This window comes from Rosa rugosa, chromosome 6 (assembly GCF_958449725.1).
Source record: "Rosa rugosa chromosome 6, drRosRugo1.1, whole genome shotgun sequence".
Taxonomy (NCBI): Eukaryota; Viridiplantae; Streptophyta; class Magnoliopsida; order Rosales; family Rosaceae; genus Rosa; species Rosa rugosa.
The window spans coordinates 25402613-25417608 of record NC_084825.1 but is presented as its reverse complement, the minus strand read 5'-3'; the positions used below and the strand labels follow the sequence as shown (position 1 = coordinate 25417608).

Genomic DNA, 14996 nt, shown 5'->3' with positions numbered 1-14996 from the left:
TAGAATTTTAGCTATAGGACACCATCAAATTTCTGTGCTCATTGTTGACAAAGGCCACTGATATCTTCAATAGCCACTATGCAGCCACTAATCACATGTCAGTCCCCTATGGAGCAGTTTCCATTGTTGCATAGAACACCATTTCAACATCGGTGGATCTTTCTCATCATATTTTGCTTTAACATTTGAATATAGTATACCTGCCGAATACTGCTGTGTCAGCTTTTACAGTGGCAGTTCACACCATTTCCTTTTCTCTTCGGTGTATTTGATTGGTGTCTAACATTATATTATATTAATTTTTTTTATCATGCAGTCACAATTAAGACGGTGTCAATGTTCATTTATTTTGTAAAAAAAAAAAAAAAAATTAATAGGCTCCAATCTGTATTTCCTATACCCATATACCAGTTCCAATTACAACTAATGCCCGTCATGGCATGAAATTCATCTATTTTTATTTTTTGGCTTTCCTTTTTCTGGCCTTCACAGGCTGTTTCAACTTTCCTGTTACAAAGTAACAATGTGTAAGCCACATACAGTCATACACTCATAAAGATAATGAAAATATGGACAAACTATTGATTTCACAAATACCTTTGAGCATAGTCTGTGGGCTGCTTGACCTGTCAATTCCTGCCCAGTTTTACCAACATAAACCTGATGGCAAACACCAGAGCATTAGAACTAATATAAATAAACGCACACAAAAATATTAATGTATGTAAATAAACGCTTATAAACTCCTGTTTCTTTTGTAAGCAGAAATTCGAACAATAGCTGGATTTAACAGACATTATACTTTTTGATCGTAACTATAATGGCAGAAATTAATAACAATCCATGATCAACTTTTATAGCCTTCTAAACTGTCCATATGTATTAACATCAACCTAAGAAAAAGCTGACTCCCTAATTGCTACTAATATTAGATCTATGCAGAGTTACTGACAAAACCAGCAAAATGTTAAGTTTTAAACTTTTAACATACCTTCCTTCCACCAGGGACTGTATACCAATGACGACCAAGTACAGACCACAGAAGCTGGAACATCTGAAATATGATTCTTTTTTCTTCCAATGATATGGTAGGATGATTGAGAAGTTAAAACTCCACTTCCATGCAATGGGACTTTAGGACTACTACAGGATGTTTGATATTGTGTTGACCGATGCACATCTGCTACAAATTTGGCAAACTTTGAAATAAACATATAATTTATGGTGTTCACAGACTCTTATCTTGCTCAAGTACAGACCACATACAGAGAAGCAAAAAAAGAAGCTTACAATCTGAACAATCAGTCAACTGCAACTAAATGAGATTGGGACTAAAAGTATCCCCAAAATTGGACCTGTCTACCAAAAGACTCATAACTTCTTGCATTGCAGATTGCATAGCGACCTGAACAATGGCTGCACCAAGAACAAAGCAACCAAAATCAAAAGGCGAAACCATATATGGGGAGAAACAAATTGTAACTAACTCTGCCAATGATTAATCAACCGTTAAACCTGCTTGCTTATGCGCATAAATTTTACAATGATTGAACCCTAAGGTTTAACCCAATTCCTTTAAACCATTTATTTACCATACATAGTTTCTTGTCATACTGCTAGCCTTTAAAAGGCATTGTAACAGAATGAAACCCAAAGTTTTTACCTTGTGCATTACCGCAACCCCCAAATTATCAAAGTCAGTCTCCTTCATCAAAACACCCATTAAATTACATCCGCAAATCTCAACAAATGCTAGATTGTTGATCTTATTGGTTACTGCTGGCTTTTTCTTCAAATTTGTAAATAAAACAAAAAGAGAAAAATTCACTTCCTCCTCCAAATTATGTTCGATCTTCACATCATAAACAGAGACTAATCAACACCACTTCACTTCCCTCATTTTTTTTTTCTCACAATTTCATCAAAAAAGATGAAAAATCAACTTTTTTTCACAAGAAATCCCAAAATCTCATCTCCACTCAAAACATCAATAAGCAAAAATCCAAAATATTAAGAGAAAAAGACAAAGAAATTAGTATCTTCGGGAGAAGAGAACTCTTCTATATCATCTTCCATACTCCAAAACGGCGATGGATTATTGGTGATGTAGATTAGCGCATAGTTGAGAGGCTGGTCCAGTGAGAGCCAAATCGAGTATGGTGATGACGTGGCAAATGACCGCGGCGGTCACGGCAACGCGATGGTGGAGATTGCTGTGGTGATGAGAATGGAGGAGAGAAGAACGATTTGGAATGAGAGAGAGAGAGGGGGTTGGGGACTCGCGAGTGATTTTAGGGATCGAAATATTTTTATTTTTTGTGTTGTTCGGCGAATGAAAACATCTTCTATATTTCTATTTTTTATTTAATTTTTATTAAGTTACTGTCTCGCAGTGTGTACTGGTCTGTCAAAGTATGGCACGTAACTTGTACCAAAGAAAAAAGTATGGCCGTTGAGCCATCAAATACATTTAAATATCTAGGTTGTCAAGGGCGAGTACAATGCACGAGTACTATTTATAATTTAATATAATAAGACCAAGAAAAAATATAATATAATAGCAAAATGCCTTCTAACTTCAGGCCATTCCCAGTGATCATCAGAGGCATTGTAAAAGTTTGTCACTGAATAATGAAACGGTGGAACACTATTTCAATCAAGCACCACTTGGCAACAGTGGCTAGTAATCGGTAGCCTTTGGCCAAATTTCTAGTAGTGAAAGGGGTTAATTCTGGCTGGCTAATCCCTGCAATGAGAAGTTTTTTTTTATACCAACAGTTATATAAAACCTCCCCTACCTGAAACTGGTCATGTCATTAGCATATATAAGTAAATAGTGTGTAAAAATCGTTTTCCGTCGCTTTTCTTTCCAAAAGGAAAGTCTCTTCATTCTCGATATATCGATACCTAACCAAGACCAAGTTGGTCTAGTGATATTTTACAACTACTTCATCCAAAGTTGACTTTGAGCATTTTTGAGGTGTGCACCCACGTTCCAGAGCATCCAAATGAGTATTACGTAGATGTAACTTAGTGTTGGTCTCACTTCTTAATTATTAATGCTCTCTTTCATATATCCAAACTCCCTAATTCCCACGTACCATGTTTACTCACATAAGAAATACTCCCATCATAATTTAGAGACTCTACTACATATATATACACACTCTTTAATAACTGATCATTTATGGCGTTTTGTAAAACAAAACTGAAGTTTAATGATCAAATTCAATAGATCTTGCTAGAATTTGCTAGAATATGACCTAAATGTTTTACATCTTCCATATATTGCTAGTTTGTTAACTTTTAAAAATACAACCATTGAGCTGCTCAAATTAAACATATAAATTGGAAGTGACAAACAGATAAACTGTTCACAATTTGCCACCTTTTGATAAGAAACAATTATAGTTGCTTATGCCCCTAGCGCTCTGCTAGGGTTTGTGGAGCGGCGCGTCTCGTGGCCGTCGCATCCTAAATCTGCTCCATTCATGGAGATACTTCTAGGCTTTGGCCTCTATGTGTTGACTCTTGCTGTTTTCGATGGTAGAGTGTTGTTTGAGGAGAGTTTTGGCGTTGGTGTGGTCATGCCGGCGAGCCAAAGGAATTTTGGATTGACGAAGGAAGGTGGCGGTGGTTGTCGGCAGGAGTGGGATCCGGGTAGTGGGTTGAATATGTTCCCTCTCTCTCACGGTGGTCTTAGCAGGTTGTACCATTCTGGCTCTGACGGTGCGATGAGCAGGTTGTGGTCTGGTGTAGGCGACCTTGTTTGGGCAGTCGGCGATCTACGAGATCTGCGTGGTGAGGTAGACGACGGCCCTTTGATTGGAGGCATGGCGGCGACGGATACCGGGTGTGTCGTCGGCGGTAAGGTCGATTGGCCAGATGCTTTGGGTATGGGGCGAAGACCTAGTGGGTTCTGGGCTCAAGAGTTTTTGGACATGGGCCGAAGCAGCCATAGGTGGACAAGCGGATTTGGGCTTCCACAGTTTCGGATCCAGATCTGGGATCCGGGTGGTTTTTGCAAATGGATTCGGATCTGGGATCCGGGGTGGACGTTGGACTTGGACTGAGACCCATGTTTTTTTGTGGGCTATTTGTTTGCAAGAATGGATTGGGGCTCCTGTGCTTTATTGGTATTGGATCCAGGACCCAATTCTACGGTATTTGTTCGTGAAAGATCGTCTGCCAACATGGCCATGTTCTGACACCCTTGGCCGGCTTCGATCTTTAGGTGGGAGAGTGCCTTCATTCCAACGCCAAGTTAATTTTTGTCAATTTGTGTGTTGGAGTTCGATGGGTAGTCAAACCACCGACTACTCAATTCACTACACGGCTGCAATCCGTAGTGTAAAATTAGCTGGCGTTTCGACGTTGCTACTCTTGCGTTTTTCCTTTTTTCCTTGTATTTCAGATGCAATTTTTGCATCTTTTCTTTTTGGGTTGTTTTCTTTCATGGTTGATGCATTTTTGCATCGTATCGTTGTAATCTTTCATTTTCAATAAAGGGCTGACATCATTTTACTAAAAAAAAAAGAAACAATTATAGTTGTAATTGTTCAATTTTCTATCCAAGTAAACGTTTATATAGGTATGTTGCATATTTGAGACTATTCTGTGTCAACCCTCCAGACTCTCTGCTCTCCCAGTTCTGTGTCTCTTCTTATACCTCCCTCTTCACCTATCCTCTGTACATCTTGGAGGTGCCACTGTATTTTTCATTTTATGGCCTGACAACTTCAATCTCATATTCTTCACACAGACAAGCTTTATTAGTTTATTAGTAAATTGAAAAAATTGGCATGGCTTCGATCCATAGTACACTACTTGCTATTTACCTTTATCCCACTCGTATATACTATATATAGCAATGCCTAGAATATGCTACAAAAGCCTGGCAACTGCAATGCATCATTCTGCTACCAAATATCACCTTCATTTCTAATTGACACAGCTCCAAATTAGGCCAAAACATTTCCCCTTTTCCGATTTGAACGCCTGTGGACTTACCATTCGGCAAGCTCTCAGTTCGTGCAATCAAACTGGAAGTCTTTGCACCCTCCTTCGTCCTGTAATACCTGGGCTTCAAATTTACAGCTTTGTAAATCATCTCTTGGAAGTTGGGCTAAAAGTACTTTCCCACACTTTGGAAAACAAGTAAATACAAGTCTGCAACGCATTCAATCTCTCCTAGAATCTGATCAAGAAGAGATGCACGAGGATCTCACTGTGGCCTCAAACCAGATTGCTTCATATTGGTCTCTTGAGAACATTTACTGGAAACAGAGGTCCCGAATCTCATGGTTTGCTCATGGGGACCTCAGTACTCGTTTTTTCCATGAAAGCACTTTAATGCATAGACGTTGGAACAAAATCTTGAGTTTAAATGATGGTCTTGGACAGCGGTTAACATCTAAGGCTGCTATTGTGGCACATCTCAACAACTTTTTCAGGGACATGTACTCGGCTACTATGACTGACCATGTTCATACAGTGCTGGATTTTGTTGATCCAATTGTTTCTGCTGAGATGAATGCATCCCTCCTAGCTGAAATTTCATTAGAAGAGGTTCTAATTGCGGTTTTTGAGCTGGGAGCACTCAAAGCTCCTGGCCCCGATGGTTTCTCTAGCACCTTTTACCAATCTTACTGGGACATAGTCAAGTTGGTAGTCTTTGCTGCAACATCTGAATCTTTTGACTCCTCCACCATGTTCGAGCAGTTCAATAATACTTTTATTGCTTTGATCCCTAAGGTGGAAGCACCTCAGCTCGCTTCCCATTTCAGGCCCATCGCTCTATGCAACTTTGCTTACAAGATTCTAACCAAGATCATTTCCAATAGGTTGAGCCACTTTATGCCTTATATCAGAAAATCAATCTGCTTTCGTTTCGGGTCGTCAAATCCAGGACAATATCCTCGTGGCACATGAGCTTTTCCGTCATCTTAAGCTCTTGAAATCTGGTAAGGATGGGGAATTCGCTCTGAAACTTGACATGAATAAAGCTTATGATTGAGTTGATTGGAAGTTTCTGGAACTGGTTCTGCTTAAACTTGGTTTTCACCAAACTTGGGTATGACTAGTCATGTCTTGTGTAACCTTAGTATCGCTCACTCTTCTGGTTAATGGTTCTCCTGGTCAAAAATTCAAGCCTTCTCGGGGGCTACGACAGGGAGACCCGCTAGCTATCTCCTTTTCTCTTCTCGTTCATCAATGATGTGCTTTCTACGATGATTAGGAAGATATGCAGTGCAAACTTGCTAGATGCCATCAAGATTAACTCGGAGGGCCCTGTGATCAGCCACCTCTTTTTCGCTGACGACTCTATCTTTTTCCTTAAGGCTACACTCTATAACTGTGAGGTTCTGTCACAATTCATCACTACTGCTGTGCCTCAGGTCAATCCATCAACAAACAGAAATCTACGTTGTTTTTTAGCCCTAACACTCCGCCGGATATTGTGCACCTAATTAGTTCTGTTTTGGGCATGAAATCTGTTCCAAATCCAGGACATTATTTGGGCCTTCCTACGGTATGGGGCCGATCCAAACAATCGGCTTTGGCTTATGTCAAGGATAATATCTTAAAGAAGATCACGGGTTGGAATAAAACATCTCTCTCCCAAGCGGGCAAGGAAATCCTGATTAAGTCTGTTGCTATGGCAGTCCCAGCGTATCCTATGACGGTATTCAAGTTTCCGGCCAAGCTTTGTAACCAGATCAATTCCGCTCTGGCTGATTTTTGGTTGGGAAACTCTTCTTCCCCTGGAATGCATTGGAAAAACTGGCACTCATTGGGTATTTCTAAGTCTTTTGGTGGTTTAGGGTTTCGGAGTTTAGTATATTTCAATATTGCTCTCCTTGCAAAACAAGGCTGGCATATCCTCTCAAATCCAAACGCTCTTTGTGTAAGAGTTCTCAAGAGCAAATACTTTCCTCAATCCAACTTCCTTGAAGCTTTGTGTGGTGCATCCCAATCTTGGGCTTGGTCGAGTCTTCTTGAGGGTCGAAAGCTTCTTGCTGTTGGCAGCTTATGGCAGGTAGGTTCAGGAAACCATATTGATTTGTAGAATGACTCTTGGATTCCGCGATGCCTCACTGGCAATCTTGTTCAATATAAACCTCAGAATGTTCCTACAATGAATGTTACTCAAGTCATTAACAGATTGACCTGCCTGGAACTTGGACTCACTTTCTAATCTCCTCCCACTGGAGGTAATCAATGCAATCCGTGCAACTTCTTTCGGGTCGCTAGAGGACCCTGACAAACCTCTATGGTCTCCCACCACTACTGGAGTTTATTCTGTTAAGTCCGGATACAACCTTCAAATCTCAGGTACAATCCAAAACCATGCCACTAATCCTCATCACTCCCACTCGGTTAGTATTGATGTTTGGAAATGGCTGTGGAAAGTCTGCGCAATAGCAAGAGTGAATCATTTCCTTTGGAGGGCGCTGTCCAACGCCTTGCCTACTAACCACAAGTCCACAACCAACACAACATGACACTTTGGAGTGCTAACTCAACAGCAGCGACCAGCTCAAAGTCTTCTCCTACATCAATGTGATAACCAACATTCCTTTTTATGACCAATATAACCAGCATCATTATCATCAAGCATAAAACAATACCGAATACAAACACCCATTTCTGTCCAGAAATATAGACATGATCTTGATGCTATACACCACTCTTTCTCAAAAAATCCAATTGCTTTCTTCTTTCTCTTCAAAACCCAATTTGTTCCAATTTACTACTTCAAGAAAAAACAAAATCTAAACTTGATCTTCAAGCTAAAAGCATGCAACTACTCCAAATCAAGATTCCAACAAAACCCAGATGAGAAAAGCAAGAGCAACCCAGTACCCGAGTCTCCGTTTTGAACACAATTGCGCAAAACAAACCCAATTAAGCGATTAATCACAACAAAAACAAAGGGGGCAGCAACGGATTCAAAAGAGTCAAACTTTGCATGAATTTGACCATATGATCATCGATTAAGAGCAAAACAGAACGACAAGTAGAAAACCCAGACTTGCAATACTCGATTCCAAAGAAAAAGGAGAAGAATAGGAGCTCACCTTGAGCGCAAGAGTCACGTTGAGGAAGAAGAAGGGTGAAGAAGATTCTCTTTGTCAAAAAAAAAACTTTCGTATTTTAGTTTTATTTTTAAAGACTAGAGAAGACGTTGCAACTTGCAAGTTGGGTTTTGAGACGGCAATGCCGCCTCTTTTACTGCATTCTCATTGGTTACAAATTAACTATAACTATGCTCTTCTTATTTCTTTTTTTATTTTTATGAAATTCAGAAAATTAAGATTCTATGAGTCAGTCAAAGTCAAACAACGTTGTCATGCTGAGGTGGCGGTATTATCCGTTGGTAAAAAACGGTATATATGGGGTTAAAAAGTTCAGAAGTAATTAGTTTGTTTCTGTTTTCGGTTTGGAAATACAGTTTATTCTGTTTCAACAGAACTCATCTATCGTGAATTGAAACAATAAAATGAACGGAATTTTAGGTTACTATTTTGTTTTTTATGAGAAACCATAACTTTATTTATAAAACTCGCATTACAAACGAACAAGTAGTTGCATGGTTTGTGAAAGTATGTTTCTCATAGCTGACAATACACTGATATACGCCTCTATCACTTAAGAGAAACTCCAACATATTCCCTATATTTTGATTTTTCTCTACTTTAGGGAACAATCAGCCTCTTTTGCTCCAACAGATTCCCTATAATTATCCCTATTTTAGGAAAAGTGAGGAAAGAGAAAACCAAATTCCCTACATTTACAGCAAACTCTAAAATTTTAAGGAAGAATATGGAGATTTTAGAGATTGTTGTAAAATAGGGAATCTGTTGGAGTTGGAGAAGAAAAAGAGGATAAAGTTTTGACTTTTGCTTCCATATAATACAAAAAATATAGGAAAGCTGTTGGAGTTGATCTAAGAACATAAAGAGTATGGAGCAAACTAAGAATCGGTAAAGATCTTATGCTCAAATTAACTGTGTATCTACCGACCTACTAAGCTTAATGAGCCATCTTTTTAGAAGAAGAACGAAGAGACTCCATGCTAAATAAGTTCAACTAAAATTAAAGGAAAAAAAAAAATTAATGGGGCTTGGCCTAATAATAGTACTAGGAACTAACTGTACTAACAAAGAAAGCATAGTCTCTGCCATCATACACCAACAGCCACCCTGATGTTAGAATCTGTCACTTGCAACACAAAATATGGTCGAATCATCATGATCAGACCTAATTTAACTCCCAAGATCAATCATCTACCCTAGAGAACCTCCAAGCTGATATGTGGACTTAGAAACTCCACAAGCGCCAATGCTACGAATGTCACCACCATGAATTAGATCCACCCATGGACACGTTTGTGGATCACAACCTTAAAGCATGAGATTGGCGCCATATTATGATCCAAAACTTTTGAGAATTAGGACACCAAAGAGAAAGTATGGTCAAGCCCTAAGGAGTATAACAATCAAAACAAAAGAAAATCTCCAATCCTCCACTACAATTAAACAGATGAGGAGAAAAAAAATGGAAGAGAGAAAAGAGAAAGGTGAATACAAAACAAAAATCTTGCTAGTGTTGTCAACATAATGTATCAAAGTGCCTAAAGCTGCAAACAGCAGCTGCTAGCTAGGGTATAGATAAAGAGAGCTTTTTTTTTGTTAGGTTACCATTGAAGAACCAAAGTAGGTGACTTTATTACAAAATATTAGATGGACCGGTGTGTGTATAATTTAATATATATATATATATAGACACACACACACACACCTTTCTAGTGAGGGATCTCTTTTTTTGGGCAATTTAAGAGATTGCTTGTGTGACTCACTTTTCCATCACGTATCGGCATCTCGACTATTCAGTTATTAAGTATCTATGAGTGGATTACTTCAGCAAATTTTTAGCCGAATTAATGATTGTTAAGACATTAATAATTATGATTTGATAAAGGCTTTAAATACGGAAGTCGTGCCACGTGGCTGGTACGACAACCTAATCAAAACTCACAAAATTTTGTTTGTATTTAGAAACTACCCCTACTTTATTAAAGTGAAATATCTAAAACACCACTATATATGCACTGATTGGTGAATCTCAGCCATACCACATGCTGTACGGAAGTTCTTATATATGATTTAACATTATGAACATGAACAGTTCAAGTTGAACAGATTTGGTTCGTCCATTGATTTGATTTAGTCTGGTACATTAACAATTATCAATTTGGCTGAAAATTTACATAAGTGATCTACTCATAGAGACCTAAAAACCAAGGTTCTAAAAAAAGCTAGGCACTAGTCAGGCGGTGGCCCGAGGACTAGTGCCTACGGGCCTAGGTGGGAGTCTAGGCGGGACTAGGCGGTTTATACTTTTTATAATTTTTAATTATTTTTATGATATAAAATAGATAAATAATAATGTTTATGAATTTAATAATCATATTTATTATTACTTTGTTAGCAAAAACAAAAAGAAAATGTAATATATGTCACCTCTTTATTGGGTCTCTATGCAAGTCTATAAGTGTTATTGTAGGCTTGATCACATACTATCCTATAATCTAATAAAACCCAACAAATGAGTCGAATACATCATCTATAGCTCTATCTCATCGGGGGCCAAACTCAAAAAGTCCCCAATTTTCCATTTAGAACCCTAAAGTCCTTAACTTTCAATTCGGCAGGTCGCAAAACTCAATCATCAACGTCAGTGAAATGACTGACTCTTCATTTCTCCTTGCCTCAATCCCTTCATCAACCTAATCTCAAACTTCAATTCCCTAAATTTGTCATTGCCACAATCAAAAGTCAAAATCCTACTTCTCGAATGAGATGATTAGTTTTCCCCCATTCTTGTGAGAAAATTCGTCAAACAATTTCCATGAATCATCGCACTTGTTGTACATGTCTATGAGAGCAGAGGAGACGAATAGATCTGACTCAAAGCTAAAGACCAAGGCATGTTCGTGATCTCGCATGTCGGAGTGAAGATCCAATAGAGTCGACTAGGATTTGATAGCGCAAGAAAAGGAGGATCAGTTAGGTCTCAGAGAGAGATTTCACATTGACGGAAAGGCTTAGAGAGGTTTGACAGAGCTACCGCTTCGATTTGCAATAACTTAGTTCCAGGAATTTATGTGCAAGCCGCCCACCGCCCAGACCGCCCAATGCCAGCCTATCCCGCCCAGGCGCCCGCAGAAACCCAACCCGATTTCCCTTGTCGCCTAGCCCAAAATCGGGGCGGTCACTCCACGCCCAGCGCCTAGGCGGGCGCCCAAACCGTTTTTTAGAACATTGCTAAAAACTAAACGGTCGAGATGCCTATATGTGACCAAAAAGTTGGTCTAATAAACGATCCCAAAAATGATCAAAAAATGGATCCCTCACTAGAAGGGTCCTATATATATAGGGAGGATCTCCTTAAACTTCAAAGTTGATGATGTTTTTATTTTTAGCATGTAGTTGAATAATCTAAACCATTCATTCTCTAGTTACATACACACATATGAATTCTACAAAAAATTAGCTAAATCGGAAAACGTTTAACTGTTTGATTAACACAATGCTCGTTTTAATTTTATCTAACAGACTATATATATTTGCACAATTTTGAATGACCAAATGATTATGGATTTAGTTAATTTTTTGTAGACACAATTCTTGCATAGGAGTATAGAAAATTAATGGTTGAAATCATTAAATTAAGTCATATACTAGTGTAAAATAGTAAAAAACCTCAAATTCTTAAAGTAAGGAGGTCCTCTTTAGAATGGGCCTATATATATATCTACATCTAAATTGTTAATGGACAGTTATTGAGAGCAAATGAGTAGTTCTCGAAAATGAAGATAGAAAATGAGACCGAAATAAGATATTGTGATTATTTTAATAAAGTAAACGATGAAATGAATGAAATTTCAAGTTATTGTGGACCAATTAACTATATATCAATCTAACCACGTGGTGTGGAGTGTTGGTCGAGCGGCCTAGTCTGGAACCCCCAAGTCTAGCGTTCGAATCCCAGCTCCACCCCGTGGCCAGCAGATTTGAGGGACCTAGGTTGATTAAACACCAAAGGTTCGTGCGTCCGCGATGCAATGATTAGTCCGGCTACGTTGGGATACACTGCATGAGGGTGTGTGTGGTTACTACTGTCGTCCAAACCTCAAAAAAAAAAAAAAAAAACTATATATCAATCTAATGGCATTTATCTTTGCAATGAGGTGCTTCAAATCACCCAATTTCAAAGTAGAAAAGACTCAAAGAGAGATTATGAATTTTTTATAAAATATAAGTAATTTGTTTCTTGTAGGAGTTATTTACTAATTTGTAATTGGAGTGAAGATTGGCACTTCTACTAGACTACTACGTGTTTATTAACACACCTCATAGTAAATTTGAAATAAATGATTCTATTGCTTTGCTAATTTTTTTATGTAATATTTAAATATTTTTAGGAGAATGAAATTCACACTCTCCATTTTATAAATTACATCTCATGTTAACTTTTTTTTTTTTTTTTGAAATGGGGATGGTGCGGCTGCCCTCAAGCCTTGATTAATGAAATTACAGAATACATGGGGGGGGGGGGACGTAGAGCCTGAACCCCAGATTACAATAAGCATAAAGAGAACATCCTGAAATAATACCAAGATTCTCCATAAAATCTATGCATTCTAAAAAGCACCAATTAGCAAAGAATGCACGAATGGCTACTCCATTTGCTTTGACATAGCGGTGACATACCGGAAAGATAACTCTATAACAAAGAAGCATCATTACAAATAGCACAGCATTCCCACTATGTTGCCACACGGAATAAATCTGGCGGCACTCAATTTCATCCTACTACTAGGAGGTTATGTTCATTTGATCAAAGAAACAGCTCACCGCCTCTCTAGGCCAGATAAGACACACAGAGTATGCATACCGGGACCAAGCCCATATCTCTCTACCAAAAAGTGGTAAGGACTTACTGCTGGCATAAAGCCACATTTTACTAAAATTAAAAAACAATAACACATAAAAGAAAGATAGTTTGGGTCCAGATCCCAAGCCTTAGTACAGGCCCAAACCCAAGCGAAAATTGCAGTTTACTGTGATCATCGCGCCACCATCTCGCAAGCCAAAACCTCGTCGTCCATGTTAACTTTTTGTAATTTAAATTTGTCATTTTTGTAAGAAACTCAACCAATTATACCTTTGTAAACCACATTATTATGTCTCTAAGAGAAAGCAGTGAGGCTTGAGGACGGCCAGGGTCTCGTCGGAGTTCCTTTAGTTCTCGTGTCGTGGCTCTTGCGCTGTGCTTGGTTGTTGGCCTCATTGGTGAGCGGTGAGAGTTGCCAGACGGGGAGTTTTTTCTTGGGGCAATCTGTGGATACTTTTGTGAAGGCTCGGCTTTGGTTTGGTCGAAGGTTGATCTCGATGTGTGGTGTTCGACAATGCAGATCCCGGCATGCAGGACTATCGAGTGCTCCGATCGCAGAGTTTCATGGGTGGATGACCGGCCGACAAATCAGTGATCGAGTTTCCTTCCAAATCAGGGTTGTTGGTGGCTACTCTGATGGCTTTGGCTGGGGAGCGGTGCTGTGCTGGCGGGAGGGTTGCCAGGCTTCGACTGCAACAACGACGACTTGGAGGTCTTCTAGAGCTTTGGGGTGACGTTGGCCGGTAGCTAGTACCTGGGTTGTGACAGCGGCGAGATCATTTTGGGATCAGTGGCAGAGCGCTAGGATTGGGCCATCTTTGGGCCAGGTCTTTGTTGGGCTAGAGCCTTTATGTGACGACCTAAAATTTTTAACATTTTCTAAAAAAATAAGTTTAATTTTAATTATTGTGCTAAATTATTTGTTTAAATATTATTATTTAGAGATGATTTTACTTGTTTTCTTTTGGGTTTAAGTAATTAGAGTAGCCCAAAGTTTTTGGCCCAAAACTCAAACCCAAAGTAACTTAACAGCCTATAGAACGATTTCCACGACCAAAACTAGATCAACAACGCCTAAACTCAAAGTTTTGTCCCTTCTCTTCATCGTCTTCCTCACCTCCACATTCTTCTCCATCTGATACACCAGCCACCACTTTAGGAAAGTACAAAGGACATAGCCGCCGCCATGGGTAAGTAGGAGGTGTTAACAGCCTTGGAAATCAAGTTTCAGATTGGTGATTCCCCAAAGCTATGAAGCTAGAGCTGGAACCCTAGAATCAAGAGCTGGAACTCCAACAATCTGGAGGTGGCGAGTCTAGTACCTATATGGGTAAGATTTCAATTAGAATATCCAATTTTCCTTCTGTTAGACCAATCTTGCTTTCTACGTTTACACCTCCTTTCCAGATACTATAAATAGGTTGAACCATCTATGTTTTCCATACAGTTCCTTGAGTTGATAGATACATAGACAAACAAGGGAGAGAGAGAGAAAGAGAGTTTTTTTTTGTATCTTAGAAGTGGAGGAGTAAAAAGTCAGGTGTGATTCTTTTATTTTTGATTTGATAAGTCCTTTGTTGGTTCTAATGGTTAATGCAATTTGGAAATTGGGTTATGTTCATAGGCTATTATAAGACCTGGGGATTCATGATGATAGAAGAAGTTGCAATATAGATGAAGTTCAAGTAGAAAAGAATACTTCAATTCAGGGTTAATTCAATGATTCTATTCATCCCACAATGGGTGTATATATACAAGTACAAATGAGTAGTCTAACTCTAATAGGAAACAATATTTCCATAATTGCAGGATATCCTAATTAAATAAAATCCTAATTATATACAGATTTACAGCGATTCTACACTCCCCCTCAAGTTGGTGCATAGATGTCTATCATGCCCAACTTGTCAGCTGAGCTGTCAAATACCTTCCTGGACACTCCTTTAGTAAGAACATCAGCTAATTGCTCCTCTGAGTTTACAAATGGAAAACGAATAACCTTTCTGTCAAGATTTTCTTTAATAAAATGACAG

The 14996-nt window shown here is 38.8% G+C and overlaps 1 long non-coding RNA gene across 6 annotated transcripts; it reads right to left on the bottom strand.

The window, feature by feature from the left end:
* On the bottom strand, window positions 1-2622 carry LOC133717077 (uncharacterized). Of its 6 annotated transcripts, none has more exons than XR_009849396.1 (5): window positions 1664-2615; window positions 1291-1416; window positions 992-1183; window positions 598-660; window positions 1-507 (listed from the first exon to the last, which is right to left on the bottom strand). It is a non-coding gene; the product is annotated as an uncharacterized LOC133717077 (long non-coding RNA). The 6 variants fall into 6 exon arrangements; XR_009849395.1 differs by having other exon boundaries at window positions 992-1180; window positions 1664-2603; XR_009849394.1 differs by having other exon boundaries at window positions 992-1416; window positions 1664-2622.
* Window positions 2623-14996: the final 12374 nt, after the last annotated feature.